Source organism: Chiloscyllium plagiosum, unplaced genomic scaffold (assembly GCF_037043375.1).
Source record: "Chiloscyllium plagiosum isolate Xiang-an unplaced genomic scaffold, Cpla_swu_hap1 HiC_scaffold_18, whole genome shotgun sequence".
Lineage (NCBI taxonomy): Eukaryota > Metazoa > Chordata > Chondrichthyes > Orectolobiformes > Hemiscylliidae > Chiloscyllium > Chiloscyllium plagiosum.
The window spans coordinates 111,009,185-111,030,679 of NW_028270156.1; positions in this window are offsets into that span (position 1 = coordinate 111,009,185).

A 21,495-nucleotide genomic window follows, 5' to 3' on the forward strand; every position below is an offset into this window, starting at 1 on the left:
AGGGCGGAGGTGTGGGAAGTTGAGGAGATGCACGAGAGCACCCTCCTGCAGCCGAACCACCTCTTCAATGCTACCTGTCCCTCTATCTTTCTTTGCACTGTTTGAAAGCTTAGCCAGAATGCCCTCAGTTCCTTCATATAGATAATGAATGCACAAAGTGAAAAGTTGTGGTCCCAACACTGAGTTTTGTGGAACACCACCTGTTACTGGTTGCCATCCTGAGAAAAACACTTTTATCTCCACTCTATGCTTTCTCTCAGGCAGCCAAACTTCTATCCATGCTAGCACCTTGTCTCTAATACCATGGGCCCATACCTTTCTCAATAGCCTCATGCATGGCACTTTGTCAAAGGATTCTTGAGTGCAGAAGGATAAGATCTATTGGTTCTCCTTGATCCAATCTGCTCATTACTCCCTCACTGTTTTCTAGCCGGTTTGGCAGGACTGAACTCCCCTTGATGAAACCATGCTGACTCTGTCCTATTTTACCAAACACCTCCAAGTATCAGAAATCCCATCCTTCACGATGGATTCCAGGATGTTACCCACAACCAAGGTTAGGCTAAGCAGTCTGCAGTTTTCCATCTTCTACCTAACTCCCTTATTAAATGTGGTGTCAGGTTAGCAATTATACAGCCACTTTTCCGTTTCCTGATTTTAGTCATTCCTGAAAGATTTCCACTTACGCTTGCACTAACTCTTCAGTTACCTCCCTTACAAGGCTGGGGTGTAGTCCAACTAGTCCAGGTGAGCTATCCACATTTAGGCCATTCCGTTTTCTCACATGCTCTTCTTGGCGATGACCACCATATTCAGGACTGCCCACTCAGTCTCTTCAATTCTTGAGAAATTACTCGTGTCTTCCACTGTGAAGGCTGATGCAAAGTTCCTCAGCCATTTCTTTGTTTCCCACTACTGTCTCTCCAGCATAATTTTCCAGTGGTCCATATTCACTTTTACCTCTCTTTTGCACTTTATATATGTAAAGAATCTCTTAAAGTTTCCTTTATATTACTGGTTAGCTTACCCCCATATTTAATCTTCTCCCACCTTATTTATTTTTCCTTGCCTTCTGTTGGCCCCATTCTCCAGTTTCCCTTTGCCCTTCACATTGCTTGCGCTTTTACTTTTATGAAATCACTGACTTCCCTCGTCAGCCCTGGTTGCCTCATTCTCCCTGTACCTTGCCTTTATTGCTCAGCAGGTCTCTCTGCAGTGTCTCCTGAATTAATCTTGGAATTTCCTGCCATTACTGTTCCCTGTCTTTCCTGCTAGACCCCTGTCCCGGTCAATTCTACCCAGCTTCTCCCTTGTGCCTCTCCAGTTGCCTTTATTCAGCTGAAATACTGTTAACTTTGATTCGAATTTCTCTCTCTCAAATTGCAGAATAAATTCAACCATGTTCTAATCACTGCTGCTGAAGTTTTCTTTCACCTTAAGCTCCCTTATCTAGCCTGCGTCATTAAATCCAGTGTCATCTGTTCCCGAGTGGGCTCCACCACATGATGCTCCAAAAAGCCATCCCATAGACATTCCTCAAATTCCTTTTCTTGCGATCGACTCCCAAAATGAGTTCCCATTCCACTTGCATATTGAAATCCCCCTATGTTCACTGTACCTTTGTCTTTCCTACAGATCTTTTCTATCTCCTGATGTATCTTGTACCCCAGCTCCTCACTACTCTTTGGAGGCCTGTGAAGTCTCCAACTGTGATTGTCTTATCTTTGTGATTCCTCAATTCTACCCACGCAGATTCTACACCATCTGACTTTACTTCCTTTCTTACTATTGATTTAATTTCATTTATTAATAATGTAAACCCACTCCCTCTGCTAACTGTCTTTTCGATAGGATATTAGTCCTTGACTATCCTGATCCCCTTGCAACCACTTCTCTGTGATGCACATCACGTCATACCTACCAATTTCAATCTGTGCCACAAGCTCATTTACTCTATTCCTTATACTGCGTGCATTCAGATATAACCCCTTCAATCTTGTATTAACGGTTCCTCTTCTCATTGTTATTTGTTTGTCCAGTGTACTTGAAGTCTGATTGCTTACACTTTCCATACACTCTGTCTTATTTGCGTCTGTGCTGGAGATTTTAATAACCTCTCCTGAGCTCTGTACATTTACCTCCTCTTTTTTAATTAAACCCTATAACGGACCCCCCAACCCTGCCAACACACACACACTCCTAATCAGTTTCGACCTCTGTCTACAGCCTTAGTTAGGATTCAATCGGACTCTGGTCCCAACACAAAATAAAGGGACAAAAAACAAGCTTTTCTGTACCTACCAAAACATGAAAACTGCAAAGATGCAAGTTTGTTAAAATACACTTACGATGTGGAGTTATATGAATTGAAATGTGAATTTAAAAACCTGTCAGTGATCCCCCTCACTGAGAATCTCTCGCCCTGTCTCTCACAACGTGTCGAGAGGGACTACAAGTTCCTATTGGCCCAGAATATTTAAATTAATTCCCCTTCTCCCTGGAACTAATCTATTGTTCTTTTGGATCCTGTTCAGCGTCAGCACCCCGGTTCTGTGAAATTATTGGAGATAAGTGATCTGGGATGACAGCATAGTGCTCACAGGGTACGGCACCAGACAAGGGGCTTGCACTCTGTGGGAGTTTCTAAATGAAATTTCTGTGTATTTCTCCTCATGCTGTCTTCTGATACAACTTCAGATTCGTCTGACACCTTTTGTTCTCACTCACTCTGTGGCTCAGTGTTCTCTCCATTCCTTTTATCTCTCTTCACTTCTTTTTTTCTCTGTTAATGTTTCTCTCTCTCACGCACACACGCACAGACACACACATTCTGTTCTGTTGACAAATTGTGCTGTTGGAGAGCTCGTCGGTGTACAATGGGCTAAATGGCCTCCTTCAGTGCTCTATCAATTCTGAAGTTCTCTGACCCACATTAAAGACTTCAGGTGCCTGGAGAGACCAGCTGGTCCTGCGAAGGACACCGTGCAGAATCATCCTTTATCTCTTCCTGTTGTCTGAAATGCAGCAGCCTTGAAATATCAGTTCAAAAAAGTAGATAGAAATTCGAGCAGTGGGGAGAACGTTCACCAGATGATTTTGCTGTCAGGATTTAACAAGCAGTTCCCACGTACAAAATTGGATTTGCCTGATAGCAGCTCCTCCCAATTGACACGTCCTAGCTCTGTCTGATGCTGACGTAATTTGCCCTTCCGCCAATTCAGTAGATTCCCACAAGGTCCTGACATATCCGTGTTCATAGCTATCTTAAATCTGAAGGAACTGTGACCACTGTTTCTAAAATTATGTCCCACTGTAAGGTCAGTCACCTGGCCAGGCTCATTAGCCAATACGAGATCCAGTATGGTTCTTCCTCTCGTTGGACTATCCATATACTGCTGCAGTTAACAAATTCTGCCCTGTCTAAGCCTCTTGCTCTAATGGACTTCCAGTCATTATTGAGGATATTAAAGTCACTCACTATGACCGCTCTTTTTTTTAATACACCTTTCCTTAATCGACATACATATCTGTTCCTCAATCCCTCCGTGGCTGTTGGAGAGATTATAGTAACGCAGTGCTTGCATCCATCTTATTTTTGAGCTTGACCCATATTGCTGCACTGGATGGTCCCTCCTGTATGCCCTGTTCACGTGCAGATGTAGCATTCTCCCTGATCAGTAAAATAACTCGTCCACATCTTTTAGCTTCTTCTCTGTCTCGCCTAAACCAATGAAACCCTGGATACTTTGAACGGTCAGTCCTTTCCCTCGCTCAAGCAAGTCTCTGTAATGCCGCAACATCATAGACCCATGTATGGATTCAGGCTCCCAGTTCATCGTCATTACCTATATTCTTCCATTGAAATAAATACACTTTAGCCAAACCCCATCAGATTCTGACCTGATATTTGGTTTGAGTTTCCCTGATGTACATCCTCCTCGTCTATTCTCTGGTAACAGGAGATTACAAAGGACTGTCAGTAAAGCGGAAAATATTGTAAACAGACAATTTCAGTTTCCTCCCTTGTCCCTTTAATCTGTACATTGCATCCTACACTGTCCAATTCCAATAAACTGCTGGGTAATTATTTTGCTTCAAACAACCGTCTCCAGCCTCTCACTGCACATTCTTCAACTCGCTCTGGACCCATTGGATTGACAGTTTTCTGATCCCTCTCTCAACCAAATCTCTAATATTTGTATCATAGTTTTCTATACTCATCTGTCTTGCCTGTCACACTGCTCACATTAAAATCAGCATACTTCAGACTGCCATCCCCATTGTTTTCACTCCCCTCTGCCAGTTTGTTGCTGGTCTTAGTTGTACTGGAATTAGTCTCCAACTGCTCTTCAGTCACTGTGCTTGTGGACGTACTGCTCTGGCTCCAAACTCCCTCCCCCACCGCCACACTAGTTTAAAACCCCCTGAGTGACAATAGCAAACCTGCCTGCCAGGAGATTGCTGCCAGTTCACGTCCATCCCGTCCTTCTTGTGTATTTCATACTGACCCAGGATTCCCAATGACCCACGTATCTGAGATTGCTGCCAGTTCAGCTGCATCCCGTCCTTCTTGCGTTTATCCTACCGACCCGGGAATCCCAATGATCCACATATTGGAAATGCTGCCTAACCTACCAGCTCTTTGGTCATGTTTTTTAACTTTACTGCCTTCTTATTCCTCACCTCACTGGCACGTGGCATAATATAGTCTCCCCAACATTCAAATACGCTTTCAGCACAACTCCAGCAAGACCTTTACTTTAAAATTGATAGACTTGACAATAAAAACTTAAGTGTGATCTCATTAACTAGGAAAGTGGAGCCCAACGAATCAATCGTAATGACCATAGGATCTGATATCTGTCACCTCCACCAAACCTATGTGACAAGATATACTTATGGAGCATCTATTTGTACATGGACGAGGATAAACAGAAATTAGTCCAAAAGACCTGAAAATATCACAACAGATGGGTGCCAGTCAGCCTGTTTACTCTGCGTTGCTGTTCAATTGGATTTTAGCTATTCTGTTCCTTTTAATGGCTGGGTCTTTACCCGGATCCCTAGCGCGTCAGAAAGTGCCCAGTGTCTTTGTGCGCTCACTGCGTAGGGAGCATCCAGTGCCAGGCAATGGGGTGTGGGGAATCCCGGGGTGGCTCGACGAAAGTCTGCATGCAGTGACGGATGGACTCAGGGATTGAGAGAGACAGAGTAGGTAATCAGGGACATGCACTCACATAAGTGGCTGGGCAAGATTCCCAAGCACTCAGAAAGCTTAGGACCAGAGCTACTTTTACAATAAACCCGTCATATTTGCAGCAATTCTCCATCAAACACAAGCAAATATACTGTAGATGGCAGAAACCTGAAATAAAGACAGAAACATACTGTGGAGAGAGAAAAGAGGAAATTCTCCCAATGCAGAAATTGCAAAATCTCCAGAAAGACAGGGTCCAGAGATTGGAATTGAACCCGAGTCCCTGGCCCTGTGAGGCAGCAGTATTGTGTCACCACGCTATCTAATGATGGACAATAGGATTAGGACAGTTACATTAGTATATTTTCGACAGTTAGTTGACAGGAATGCTCTTACGCAGCCTGTCTAAGATTGGGAAGCCTTTATACAGCAGCAGAGGACAATTCAAGAAGCAATAAAGTGATGAGCACGAAGCATGTAAGCTAGCTTGCCTTAGTAAAGGAGATTGCAGGAGTTTTGTTAAGATACATAAAAGGGGAGATTGAACATTGGACAACCAGAAATTGAGGCTGGCTGCAGAGAAATGGAAAACAAAGAATTGGAGAATGACCTGAATAGGTACTTTCCGTCAATCCTCGCAATTGTAGATACTATGAACGTTCGAGAACTTCAAGCGAGTCAAGGGTGAGGAATGGATGTAGTGATCAGCGCTGAGGAGAAGGTACTAGGGAAGCTGCATTGTTTGAAAATGGATAAATCACACAGAATGGAAGGATAACAACCAATGTTCTGAAGGAATTAGCGGAGGAGATTGTGAAACCATTGGTCGCGACTGTTCAGGAATAACTATCATCAAACAAAGTCGCAGAGAACTGGAAAATAGACGATTTAAAATCTCTGTGTAAGAAGGAAGAAAGGCAAAATACAGGAAATCATAGGGCAGTATAGCCTGGCATCGGCCATTATTAGGGATTTAGAGTGCACTGCTAGCAATGAGATTGCAGAGTACCTGGAGGTGCATGGTAAAATAGGGCTGAGTCAGAATGGCTTCATTAAGGAATGGTCCCGCTGACAAGTCTGTCAGAATTCTTTCAGAAGATAATGAGCAGATTTGACAAAAGGAAGATGTGATATGATTTGCTAATAGGGAGTGTGTTAAATTTGAATCTGTGTTAAATTGAATCATATTAATTTATTGGTTGTAACTTGTATAAGCAGATGTACAAAAACAACTAAAAATTGTAAAGGAACAATTCAATAGTAGTTAAATAAAGTAAATATGGAGGGTCGGGTGATGTGTCGTTTCTACATGATGTGGGAGTGGTCGAGCCCACTGTGGTTCCCAGTGACCATATCTGGAATAAATGTTGCATGCTAGAAGAACTCTGGCTCAGAGTCGATGAACTGGAGTTTGAGCTTCAAACATTGCGAGGCATCAGGGAGAGGGAGAGTCCCCTGGATGTTGTAATTCAAGAGACAGTTACACTCCTTAGATCAACTGACTCAAAGTCAGCCAGTGGTTGAAAGCGGAGGGTTTGGCTATGAGTGAGGCAGGTAGAGGGATCCAGGAGGTAGAGTTGCAGGAGTCTCAGCACCTGTCCATGTCTAACAGGTTCAAGAATCTTGTTCCCTGTGTGGATAAGAATGGAGACTGCAGGGAGGGTGAGTTGATTAGCCTCAGCACCGAGTTGAGAGAAACTTTCAAACGGGACAAGAGAAAAAAAATATTATTGTAATTGGGGATAGTATAGTTAGACACTGTTCTCTGTGACCGGGATGGAGAGTCCTGAAAGCGGCGTCACATACTGGTGTTTGGGTAAGGGATGTCTCATCTGGGCTGCAGAGGAACTTGGAGTGGGAGGGTAAAGATCCATTGGTCGTGGTCTGTGTAGGTACCAACGACAGAAATAAAACTAGGGCAGAGGTTCTACTAAGGGATACGAAGATCTCGGAGCTAAATTAGAAAACAGAATCAAAAAGGAAATAATCTCTGGATTATGGCCTGAGCCATGAGCTAATTAGCACAGGGTCAGCAGGAAAATGCGTGGCTCAAAGTTTGGTGTGGGAGAAACGGGTTTGTATCATGGGACATTGACACCAGTACTGGCGAAGAAGGGCACTGTGCTGATCGGACGGTCTTCATCTGAACCGTATTGGGACCAGAGTCCTGGCAAATCACATAACTCGGGCGGCAGACTGGACTTTAAGCTAAGTGAGGGTGGGGTGGTGTCAGTTATAGAGAAAATTAGAAAACCCGAATTAAACGAGGGGTTAAGACTGCAGAACTCAAGAAGAAGGCGTTTGGTAAGTTTTCCTTTATTGGTCAGAGTACCGACTACAGGAGTTAGGGGGTCATGTTGCAGCTGTACAGGACATTGGTTAGGCCACTGTCGGAATATTGCATGCAATTCTGGTCTCCTTCCTATTGGAAAGATGTTGCGAAACTTGAAAGGGTTCAGAAAAGATTTACAAGGATGTTGCCAGGGTTGGAGAATTTGAGCTCCAGGGAGAGGTTGAACAGGCTGGTGCTGTTTTCCCTGGAGCGTTTTCCCTGGAGCGTCAGAGGCTGAGGGGTGACCTTATAGATGTTTACTAAATTATGAGGGGTATGGATAGGGTAAACAGGCAAAGTCTTTTCCCTTGGGTCAGGGAGTCCTGAACGAGAGAGCACAGGTTTTGGGTGTGAGGGCAAAGATATAAAAGAGACCTAAGGGACAACTTTTTCACGCAGAAGGTGGGAGTATATGGAGTGAGCTGCCAGAGGAAGTGGTGGAGGCTGGTACAATTGCAACATTTAAGAGGCATTTGGATGGGTATATGAATAAGAAGGGTTTGGAGGGATATGGGCCGGGTGCTGGCAGGTGGGACTAGATTGGGTTGGGATATCTGGTCGGCATGGACGGGTTGGACCGAAGGTTCTGTTTCCATGCTATACATCTCTATGATTCTATGACTCCAAGTTATTCAAATCTCCAGCACAGACGCAGCACCATACACAGAGAGTATGGAAAGTGTGAGCAATCAAACTTCAAACACACAGGACAAACAAATGACAATGAGAAGAGGAATGGCTAATACAGGTTAGAAGTGTTATATCGGAATGCATGCAGTATAATGAATAAAATAACAATGCTTGTGACTCATACACAAATTGGCAGGTCGCCATCACGGAGACGTCGCTGCAAATGGATCAGAATTGGCAGCTGAATATTCAAGGATATGCATCTTATCAAAAGATAGGCAGTTGGATAGAAGGGATGGGGCTGTCTTATTAGAAAGAAATGAAATTAAATCAATAATACGAAATGAAGTAAGGTCAAGTAGTGTGGAATCTGTATCGGTAGACTTGAGGAATCAAAAAGGCTAAAAAAATGCAGTTGGAGCACTGTTCATGCCTCCAAACAGTAGTCAGGAGCTGAGGTGCAGGATATACCAGGAACTAGAAAGAAGTGTAGGAAAGACAAAGTTACAGTGATCATGTGGGATTACATTACGGAGGTGGGCTGGGAATTCAGGTAGGTAGTGGTTTGCAGGAAAAGAAATTTGTGGAATGTCGATGAGTTGGTTTTTGGAGCAGCTTGTGCAGGCATTTTAGATAAGGGAGCTTAAGGAGAAGGAAATCATAGGAGGCAATGATCATAATATGATTGAATTTACTCGGCAATTTCAGATGGCAAAGTTAGAATCAGAGGTAACGGTATTAGAGCTGAATAAAGGCAATTACAGAGGCATGAGAGAGGAGTTGGGTAGAATTGACTGGTAGAAGGGCCCAGCAGGAAAGACAGTGGAGCAGCAATGGCAGAAGATTTTTGGAGTAATTCAGGATGCAACAGAGATTTACCCCTAGTAAAAAGAGGCATGATACATGGAGAATGAGGTAACCATGACTGACGAAGGAAGTCAGGTATAGCATTAAAGCAAAAGAGAGAGGACATAATGTGGCAAAGTGCAGTGGGAAACCAGAGGGTTGAGAAGCTTACAAAGACAAAACAAAGGACAAACAAAATAGAATAAGGAGGGAGATTATTAAATATCGGGGTAAGCCAGCCAGTAATATAAAGCAAGAAATGTAAGAGTTTCTTTCGATATATGAAGTACAAAAGATAGTCAAAATATGGCATTGGATTGCTGGAAAATGACACTGGAGAAATAGTAGTGGGGACAAAGAAAATGGCCGAGGAATTGGATAATTACCATGCAGAAGTGTCATGGTGGAAGACACGAATAATATCTTAAACATTCAGGAGAGTGAGTAGCTAGAGCTGAGTATGGTGACCACCACAATGGAGAACATGATAGGAAAAAGCTGAATGGCTTAAAGTTGGTTAAATAACCTGAACCAGAGGGATTAAATGCCTGTGTTATAAGGGAGATAGCTGAAGAGTTAGTTGAGGTGATGGTGGTGATTTTTCAGGAATCACTCGAGAAAGGAACGATCCTAGAGCTTTGGAAACCCCCTAATGTGACATCTGTTTTTACCCAGGGAGTAACGAAGAAAAGACAAAAACAAATGCTTAACCTTTGTCGTGGGTAAGATCCTGGGATCCCTTGTGAAGGATGAGGTTTCTGAATACTTGGAAGTATTTGGCAAAATAGGGCAAAGTTAGCATGGTTCCATCAAGGGAAGGTCATGCCTGACAAATCTGTTGGAAATTTTTGAAGAAAAAATGAGCAGACTCGATCAAGTACAGCCAATGGATGTTATCCACCTGGACGTCAAGAAGGCCTTCGGCAAGGTGTCACACAGGAGATTATTGATTATGATAAGGGTCCGTGGTGTTAGAGGCAAGGTAGAGGCGTGAATAGAAGCTTGCCTGTCTGACAGAAAGCAGAGAGTGGGGATAAAATGGTCCTTCTCAGGATGGCATTAGGTGACAAGTGGTGGTCAGCAAGGCATAGTATTGGTACCATAACTTTTTACCTTATACGTTAACAATCTAAATGATGGAACTGGCGGCACTCTGGCTAAGTTTGCAGACGAAACAAAGATACGTCGAGGGTCAGGTCAGAGAGAGGAGGCAGAGAGGCTGAAGAAGGAATTGGCCAGGTAAAGGGGTTGGCAGATGCATTCCAATGTCTGAAAATGTCAGGTCATGCTCTTTGGCATGAAGAATAGAGGCATGGTCTATTTCCTAAATGGGGAGAAAATTCTGAAATCTGAAGTGCAAAGGGACTTGGGAGTTCTAGTGCACGGTTCTCTTAAGATAAGTTTGCAGGCTGAGGTAGTAGTTAAGAGGGCAACTGCAGTCATTATTGATGGCACTTATTACGAGAGAAATTGAATATAAGAACAGGCTGTGTACAGCTTTGGTCAGACTACATTTGGAGTGTTGCGCATACTGTTGAGCTCCATATCTCAGGAAGGATGTACTGTCCCTGGAGCATGTTCAGAAGATTTTCACGGGAATAATCATAGGAGTGAAAAAGTTTATTGTATGAGTAATGTTTGAGTCTTTGGGTCTATACTTGATAAAGTTTATAAGGAAGAGAGGAAATGTAATTGAAACATACAGAATACTGAATGACCTGAACCGAGTGGATGTTCATAAGATGTTTCCATTGGTAGGAGAGACTAAGACGAAAGGACACAGCCTTAGCTTAAAGCGAACATCTTTTAGAACGTTGATAAAGAGACTTCTTTAACCAGCGAATGGTGAACCATTGCAATTTATTGCCAGAGAAGGCTGTGGGGCCAGGTCATTGAATATATTTGAGACGGAGATAGATTTTTTGATTATCCAGGGGATTAAGGATTACGGGCAGAAGGTCGGAGAATGGGTTTGAGAAACTTATCAGCGATGAATGAATAGTGGAGTAGAGTCAATAGGCAAACTTGCCTAATTTCTGCTCCTATGTCTTATGGTCGTGTGGTCTATACGTTAAGGAGGCACCTTACATCTCTGATGATATGGATTCATGCTCTACATGAAGGTCAGAAGCTGGTGGAAATAGTTGACTGTTATAGAATTAAGGTATTGTGGCTGCTGCCGGGGTGGTGGATAATATGACATTCAGTGCAAGAAACACACCAACTGCACTGTATTAATGTGGGGAGAGTTTATTCAAAAGCTGGACCTCTCTATCTCTCTCAATCGCCGTAGGGAGTGGGGGTTTTTGTGGGTAACGTCCACAGAGGCACTTAAACTATCCAGCATCATGCATCCTTAGTGAAATACAGTCATGGAACCTATCACATTCTCATTGTATGTTTAGAATATAAGGAGTGATTGTCCATCCCCCTCAAGGTTCAACGCAATCATCTCTTATTATCTTACAGCGCTACAGATCAACCTTTATTCACTCCTCATGGTGCCATCATCGCAGGGATTAATCCGGTGGAACTCCTGTTCATTGTCTCTGTGGTAAGGAGATCACTCCTTATAAAGGAGATAAAATCTGTCCACAATACCCCAAACACTGCCTCAACAACGCTCTCGGAGTTGATCACAATAATTCCTTCCCTCGCTTAGCTGACTCAATTTCCTTCATGTGACACAGGAAACCATTCATTTTCAATGCACTGCCACTGATGTGGAATTTAAAACATCCTTACATCTGTAGGTCAGCATCAATAAAGCCAGCACCAGAGGTGCCTATCGAGATAGACATCCCTCTTGGGGAGAGACTCAATCACAAAGAATACATCTAAAATAGTGAATGGCCACCTACCTGAAAGGAATTCAGCTGCAGGAATATGGGATACACGCAGAGGGAGGGAATTATCTTTCCTTTAGATCTGCCCTCACGGGTTGTGTGCAGCCCTGGTCAAGCCAGTATGTTATGCCGACCTTGAACTTAGTGGCTGGTTCAGCTGTTCTACAGGACAGTAAAGAGTAAAACACAGTGCTGTAGGTTTGCAGTCACACGGAGAGTTGACCAGGGAAGAATGACCCATTGCCTTCTTTAATGGGCATGAGGCAAGCCGATATCAACAGATTATTATTTTGTGGCTTTTGATTATGATTACACTGTCTTCCCATCTTTCCCATCTTTCCATATCTGTGCAGAGAACGTAAGCATCTCAAGTGCAATTATTTTGCAATGGATACGTGATAAAAAGGTACTTGAAACAGCTGTATGTGGAGATGAACAAAGGCATAAACGATGGTTTATCCAGGAGTTGTACTGAGGCAGAGACTGGGATGTCACGATGGTGGTACTGGACAGGATTGTTGAGTGGAGAGGATATGGAAATGTAAACTTGTACAGGAGTGAAATAAATCAAGGAGAACAGTCTTTTTAATCCTCGCATATTGGTGCGTAATTTGTAAATAATCATTTGCTAGTTATAATTTGTAAGGAATGGAATCTTTGATTGGAACTGAAAACACTGACTTGCACCTTTCCAAAGTTTACATATTATGACCATCAATTCAGTTCAGACCGTTTCACTAACCAATCTACCAACTGCAGATGCATCTGTCCATGACAGCATCAGTAAAACTGACCACCGCACTGTCGTTGAGGAGACAAAGTCGCACGGTCACATTGAGAATAAACTATATTGTGTTGTGTGGCACTATCACCATGCTAAATGGCACAGACTTCAGATCTCGCAACTCAAGACTGAGCATCCATAAGACGCTGTGATCCATCAATATCAGAACAATACTCCAGCACAATCTGTAATGTCATGTCACAGCATATAAACTTCTCGATCATTACCATCAAGCCAGAGGATTACCCTAGTGCAATAGAGAGTGAAACAATGGGAAAAAAACTGCTCAAGTATTTTCTGTACATAAAATGCAGAACAAATTCAACCCAGCCAAATACCACCAAATCACTCTACTCCCCATCATCAATAAAGTGATGGAAGGGTTCATCAATAGTGCTATCAAGCAGCACCAGCTCAGCAATAACCTGCTCAATGACGCCCAGTTTGGGTTATACCAGGGCCACTCAGCTCCTGACCTCATCACAGCTTTTGTTCAAACATAGACAAATGAACTGAATTCCAGCACTGGAAAATCAAGGCTGCATTCTATCAACTGTGGCATCAAGGAACCCAAGCAAAACGGATATTGTGAGTAATTACTTCATTATTGGAGTTATACCTGACAGATAGGAAAACGATCATTGTTGTTGGAGGTCAGTCATCTCACTTCCAGAATACCTCTGCAGTAGTCCCTCAGGATAATGTGGACGTAGGCTTGCTCCATGAGCTGGAATGGTCATTTCCAGACGTTTCATCACCATACTAGGTAACATCTTCAGTTGCCCTCTGGATGAAACCTAGATCCAAACAGCTTCTGTTGCTTCATCAATGGCCTTCTCTCCATCATAAGGTCAGAATGGGGATATTCGACGATGACTGCACAATATTCAGCACCATTCGCAAGTGCTCAGGTACGGAAACAGCCCGTGCCAAAATGCAACAAGGTCTGGACAATATCCAGGCTTGGGCTAATAAGTGACAAGTAACACTCGCACCACACAAATTCCAGACAATGACAATCACCAATAAGAAATAATATAACCACTTGGTATTCAGCAGCATATTTGTCACTAAATTCTCCTCCCCACCACCCTATCAATACACATGGGGGTACCATTGACCAGAAACTGAACTGGACTCGCCACAGAAATATAAGAGCAGATCAAAGGCTAGGAATAATGCGCGAGTAACTCACCTCCTGTCTTCCCAAAGTATGTTCACCATCTCCAAGGCACAAGTCAGGAGTGAGATGGAATTCTCCCCAATTGCTTGAATGAGTGCAGCCACAACGACACGAAAGATGCTTGACACCATCCAGGACAAAACAGCCCAATTGATTGGCACCACATCCACAAGCATTCACTCCATTGACCACCAACGTTCAGTAGCAGCAGTGTGTACTATCTACAAGACAGCACCTTCCAATCCTACGAACACTTCCGTCTTGAATGACAAGGGCAGCAGGCTTTTGCGAAGACCACCACCTTCAAACTCCCCTCCAAACCAGTCAATATCCTGAGTTGGAAATATATCACCATTCTTTCACTGTTGCTGGGTCAAAACCTTAGAATTCCCTCCCTCGTAGCATTGTGGATCAACGCATAGCCGGTGGACAGCAGCGGTATAAGAAGGCAGCTCAGCACCACCTTCTCAAGGGGGCAACTAGGGACGGACAAGAAATAGTGGGCCCATTCAGCGATTCCCATAACCAGAAAATAAGTTTAAAAAGTTCCAAGTTGAACACCTCGATGTGACAGGTTGTCTAATTTGAAATGAACAGGAAAGCAGTGCTTCTGATACTGGACATTTTAGACCTTTATGTTTTTAGATGTGTGTTCAGTGTTCCATGACATATTGTTGCTGAGTGCTGTGATAAATGGGCGGCACGGTGGCACAGTGGTTAGCACTGCTGCCTCACAGCGCCAGAGACCCGGGTTCAATTCCTGCCTCAGGCGAATGACTGTCTGGAGTTTGCACATTCTCCCCGCGTCTGCGTGGGTTTCCTCCGGGTGCTCCGGTTTCCTCCCACAGTCCAAAAATGTGCAGGTCAGGTGAATTGGCCATGCTAAATTGCCCGTAGTGTTAGGTGCAGGGGTAAATGTAGGGGAATGGGTCTGGGTGGGTTGCGCTTCGGCGGGTCTGTGTGGACTTGTTGGGCTGAAGGGCCTGTTTCCACACTGTAAGTAATCTAATCTAAATTGCACCTGTTTTGTTAAATTCAACAACACAAGTGTAACAGGATCGATCCTTCAAAAATACCAAACTGAAAATGACAATCATTGTAGATACAACATACTCCACCCAGATGAGACTCACAGATAGCAGCTTATATTGAACATATCACTGCGCTACTGACTGGCACTGAATTCTCCCACCGTCCGTATTACAGGGGTTACCATTGACCAGAAGGTGAAGTCAAATCAACGTACAGATACAAGGGTTTCAAAAGCAGGTCTGAGACTTTCAACTCTGCACTGAATAATAGACTGTATGGCCATCAGGGCATGAGATATAGCAATAGATTTAGGCTATTCAGCCTATCTCTTCAGTCTGAAACTGCGCCATTTTGTCTTAGTCTCTAAGACAAGTGGGAATATCTTCTGTACACTAACTATCAATCTTTGCAGTAGTCGGTCAGCTTCAATCAGATGCGGCCCCCCCCCCGCCCCATTTCATCTAAATTCCATTGAGTACAGGCACAGAGTCCTCGATTGTCGCTCATATGACAAGCCATCATTCCCAGGATAAATCATGTCCAACACCCGTAGATCCTTCCCAAGAACAGCTCACAATAATCCAAATGCCATCTGACCATAGTCCATTACATTCTGATCAGTATGTCTACGCTTTTGTATTCTCACTCTCTTGAAATGAATGCTAACATTGCATTTGCTTTCCTTACTGCCAACTGAACCTGTGCATTAACCGTAGGAGAGGGCGATGACTCCAAACTGCTTTTGTGCTTCAGATTTCATGAAGCCTTTTAGAACATAGTGCCTGCCTGCATTCCGCCTACTGAAGTGCATAATCTCACGTGTTTCCATATTGTGTTCCATCAGCCATGTGTTTTCCCAGTGTCCTAAACTATCCAAGTTTTTCTGCAGCCTCTCCACTTCCTCAATATCACCTGCCCATCCAATCATCATTGTATCATCTGCAAACCTAGCAAAACTGCCTCAGGTCAGATGGTTCACGTAAATGGCACCTCCTGACTACCTAAGGACTGTCCACCATTGAAAAGGCACAACGCTCAAGATGCTTGACTCCATTTTGGTTTAAGCAGTGGCTTGACTAGAATTACACCTGCAAAGTCTTCACTCCTTGCACCACTGCCACTGGCACACTGCCCACCATGTTATTATGAATTTACCCCATTCTGGTGATGCAGAACTTGATGACGCATGATCCCAGTCTATTAATGGCAATCTGTCTCAATGCTGACTGTGTGGTGCTCACACCAACCAATGTCATTGTGTGTTGAAGACGACAGAGGGAGGTGGGGGGTGGGGATGTCGATCATAAATGACTGTGTGACTGTCACTAAGGGCTGACACCTGCCGCGAAAGCCCCAGATGCACCTGTGTCTGTTATCACCGCTGCAGGCATGGTCAGTCTTTCAGTGAGTCAAATCAAAGAAAGTGATAGGCCTGGAGAGTGTTCCTGGCTGAGCACTCAAATCCTGTTTGTACCAACTAGCAGATGTATTCACATACAACTTCAGACTCTCCCTCCAGGAGCCGAAGTCCCAATCTGATTCAAGATGGCCATCATCATCTGCGTAAGTGAGAAAGCACATGGAACGTGTCCTTATAGACGATGAAGTGCGTCGAGAGGCTGGTTATCGCCTACACCAACTCCAGTCTCCCAGCCTGACCTGCTGCCCTATAATGTGCCGACTCATGTAACGGTTTCACAACAGATGCCATACCCGAGCCTGCACGCATCCCTGGAACATCTGGACAACCAGGACACCTACACCCGACTCTGCTCATTGACTAAAGCTCCACCTTCAAAATCATTATCCCTTACAGACTAATCACAAAACTCTGCGACCTTAGTCTCGGTTCGATCCTCGGCAACTGGCTCCTCAGGCTTTTGACACACAATCATGAAGATCGGTAAAATCACCTCCTCCACAATAACAATCACCACTAAAGCTGCTGAAGAATGTGTTCTCAACACCCAACAATACTCACTGTACACCCACGGCTGTACCCTCAGCCCACTACTGTCCTCCCTGTACACCCTAGGCTGTGTCCTCAGCACCTTACTGTACGCCCTGTACACCCACGGCTGTGTCCTCAGCCCCCCCCCCCCCCCACTGTCCTCCATGCACACCCACGTCTGTGCCCTCAGCCCCTTACTGTATACCATGTACACCCATGTCTGTGCCCTCAGCCCCTTACAGTACTCCTGCTACATCCACGGCTGTGACCTCAGCCCCTTAGTGTGTTCCCTGTACATCCCACAGCTGTGCCTTCAGCCAACCACTGTGCTCCCTGTACACCCACGGTTGTTTCTGCAGCCCCTTACTGTTCTCCCTGTACTCACACGGCTGTGTCCTCAGCCCCTTAATGTCCTCCCTGTACAACCACAGCTGTGTCCTCAGCCCCCTACATACACCCTGTACAGCCACGGCTGAGTTTCCAAATTTCCAAACAACGCCAGCTACAAGTTCGCTGATGACATCACTATAGTAGTACAGATATGAAACAATAACGCGTCAGAATCTAGAAAGACGATAGAGCGCTTGGTGGCATGATCTGTTGATAATGACCTCTCTCTCTAATCCGGCAAACATATAGGACTGATCACTGACTTTTAGAAGAAAGGAGAAGAACATACCCCATCTCCATCAACCGTTTGAGTGAGTGCAGAACATCAAGTGCAAAGGAGTGATGATAACTCACAACCTGTCCAGAACTTCTCACATAGGTCCGACAGTCGGGAAGGTTCAACAAAGCCTCTCCTTCCTGAGGTAATACAAGAAATTCAGCATGCGCTACTTCTACAGATGCACCATTGAGAGCATACTGTCCCGGTGCATAACAGCCTGGTACGGCAACTGCTCTACTCAGGACCGTGAGAAACTATAGAAGGTTGGGTGCACAGCTCTGACCAACACGGACACTAACATCCCAACCATCAATTCCATTTACATGGCTCGTTGTCGCAGAAAGGCTGCCAACATCTAGCCCAGATTACTGAGGGAAGGGAGACAGGAAATAGCTGGGGCATTAACAGATATGTTTGGAGCATCCTTGAACACAGCTGATGTCCTGGAAGACTGGACAATTGTCAATCCCCTTCTTTAAGAAAGGTACTGGGCTAATCCAGTCAATTATAGACCGGTGAGACTGATGTCAGGGGTAGGGAATCTGCTAGAGAAGATACTGAGGGATAGGATCTACTCTCATTTGGATGAAAATAGTCTTATCAGTGATAGACAACATAGTTTTGTGCAGGGGAGGTCATGTCTTCGCAACTCAATAGAATTCTTTGAGGAGTACAAAGTTGATTGATCAGGGAGAAACTGTAGATGTCATGTACATGGCCTTCAGGAAGGCGTTTGGTATGTTTCCCCACGGTTGGGCTATGGAGAAATTGAAGTCAAATGGTGGGCTAGCTACGTGGATAAAGAACTGGCTGGGCAACATAAGACAGAAAATAGTAGTGGGAAGGAGTTTCTCAAAATAGTGAACTGTGACCAGAGGTTCCATTTAAGATGTTTCTGGACAGATACATGAATGAGAAGAGAGCTAATGGATACAGATCCTTAGAAAATAGGCGACAGGTTTAGATGGAAGATTTGGATCGGCGAAGGCTTGGACCATCGAATGACCTGTTTCTGTGCTAGAATGTTTTGTTCTAACATTACCAAAGACCAATCACATCCCAGTAATGGTCTCCCACAACCTCTTCATCAGGCTAATAGATATGGAAGCTTGAAAACACAGAGCAGCTGGTTAATTAAAAATTGCTTCCTGACTGTTATTAGACTGATGAATGTACTTTCTAATCTCAGATAATGACGATCTTGTTCATGTTGATCTCGCATCGCGCACGCCCTGTACAACGTAACCTGAATGCCTCTCAGACATGTTTTATAGCAATCGTTCTGCACATCCTTGCTTACTATGATCTGCCTGTACACCTGGGTACATGTCATAGTAAATCCTCATCTTCCTCCCCCCAGCTCACTCCGAGCTCTCTCTGGTTCCCATCCCCAGCACCTTCCATTCCCCGTCCTCAGCTCACTGTGTGCTTTGTATCTAACTATTTCTCTCACACTGTCTGCTTCCTTGTATTTTCCTTTTCTCTATCGTCTGTTTCTTTCCCTGAACTTACTATCTCCCCTTCTCCCTGTCCATGTGACTGTTTGTTTCTTGTTTTGTTTCATTTCTCTGTTTTACTGACTGTCCTTCTGTTTTCCTCGCTGTTTTCTCTCTCTCCTTATACGTATCTGTCTATTTCTCCCTCGTTGTGATGGTGATGGCGTCTCTATTCTCTTGAAGCATGTGATGGCTCTTTGGTTGGATGTTGGCAATAAAATAAACTCAATTTTGGTATCTTGGACATAATTTAAATTTATTGGTTAAATTTCGATTGCTGTCAAAACAGCAAGCAGAACTTGGATATCCATTTAACAACCAATTCTTACATCTAAATAATTCGGAACTACCTCCTCCCAGTGCTCTGCATACTGGCAACTGAAAGCATTCTATTCACGTGCATAATAGTGTGACGGTAACAGCTCTTCCCATGACCATAAGAAACTACAGACGGTTGTGTGCACAGCCTAGACTATCATGGAAGACAATCTTCCATCCATTTAGACTTCTCATTGCCAGCCTTTTGCTGGCATCAAATATCTCTCCAAAACCGATAATGATCTCCGACAACCTCTTCCAAAAGGGAGGAGATACAAAGGCTTGAAGACATGGACCAGCATGCTCAGGAACACGTTCTTCCCCACCGTAATTACCCTGGCGAATTGAAGTCTCTAACTTTCCAAATAATATTAATCTTGCGAAAGTCGCTCTTGCTTTGCACACCTCCTGTGCAGCTGTCACCTTGTATGCCTCACTCTGTCTAAGTGGCATTGAGGCTCAAGGTCTTTTCAAGGGCAATCAAATAAGTGAACTAATGCTGGCCCAGCCAGCGATACCTATATCCCATTAATAAATTTAAGAAGATGACGACACTCACGGAAGACAGACAGTTGGGATCAAATCGCTTTAAACATGATCTTAGATATATATAGTTTCCCTGAGTATCTGAAAGTAGAGTGTTCCTACAAAACCTTTTATAAGCTGATATGGCGTAAAGTGAAGTAGCATTAATTTATGTGGGGAAAAAAATCATCTTTCTTGGTAAAAGTGAAAATCCTCTTCGGATTTCTTTTAGTTAGCGAAAACAGGACGTAATGGAGGTTTTTCGGAAAGGGAAGTGGCAAAAAGCGATTTTTTGAAAAGCGGGGTATGCATGTACTGGCATGGGCAAGACATTCAGGAAGATGGGAAAAGCCAAAAATAAATGAGGTGAATCTCACATTTTATTTCCATCCCAGCTGATCATCATTCCTGTTGTTTGCTCTTTTTCTTCTATCTCTCTCTTTCTCTATCGATTTAGCTCACTCCTTCTCCCTTTCAAAGCAGACTTCCCTTTCACCAGCATTATTCACACGATTTTCCAACTGTTTTCAGTTCAGGAAAGCTCCGAGCACTTTCTGTTCTTTGCTTTGCATTTTTTATGCAATTTCAGATCCCCAGCATCTTCTTTTATTTGGTTTAAACTTCAAATTTGTTATTCCATGGGAGGTCGGCATCTCTGCCAGGGAAGCATTTGTTACTCATCACTAATTGCCCTGACTGTGAGGCCATTCCACAAGCCAATATAAAATCAAGCACATTGATATGGGTCTGAAGTCACACTTAACCAAAACCGGGTAGTAACGTTAGAATTCTTTAAGGTAATCAGTGAAACAGCAAGATTTTCAGACAAAATCTGGGTGTTATGGTTGTTTTACGTAAAATGCACTTTATTCGAATTCTTATCATTTTTATTGAAGTTCTGCCATCAGTTGTGGTAGTACTTGAAGCAAGTCGCTTGAAACAATGTCTTTCGTTTAATAAGTTTTGATCCTCAATTATATTCATCGACATTCCTACTCTGATACATTGTCCTAATCATGAAGTAACATCCGAGACAAGAACAATTTTGAGATTGAAATACTTGCAACTGGAAAAGTGGCCAGAAGAGAGCTTGAAATATAAAGTCTGTATTTTACCAACGTGCAGATAATGGTTTGTTCAGACACAGCACTGACGAAGAGATGGAGATTGGGGATATCATGATCTGGTAGTAGACAGGGTTGGTGACAGAGAGAGCAGGAGACATAAATCAATTCAGGGCCAAAACGGATCTTGAGGTTGTCCACAGTTTTGTTCTCAGATGTTTGTAAGGGAGTGGTCTGCAATTCAGATGAATGGAGACTGCAATTTGAATTGAAGACAATAGTTTCTTTCTCTGACAAATATAGGTAAGAGAAATTGCAATGAAGTTCAAAATTGTTTATGGGATTAATGAATGGACAGAGGTAGAGAACACCAACAATAGCGAGAATAGGTTAGTAACACACCCTCCACCCCGCCCAGAATAATAATCAGTACTGCTGATATCCGATATGGTAGAAATTCCCAATAGAGGGAAATGTTGAAAAGGCCCAAGAAAAGCCTCCTCTCCACTGGTGTAATTATCCAGTCCATTATTCTCAGATTCAGATCTGTCCTCTCCACGTCTGTGCAGCTGCTGATCTTTGTTATTGTTGGAGCTGATACATCTGCTCAGACACTGGGAT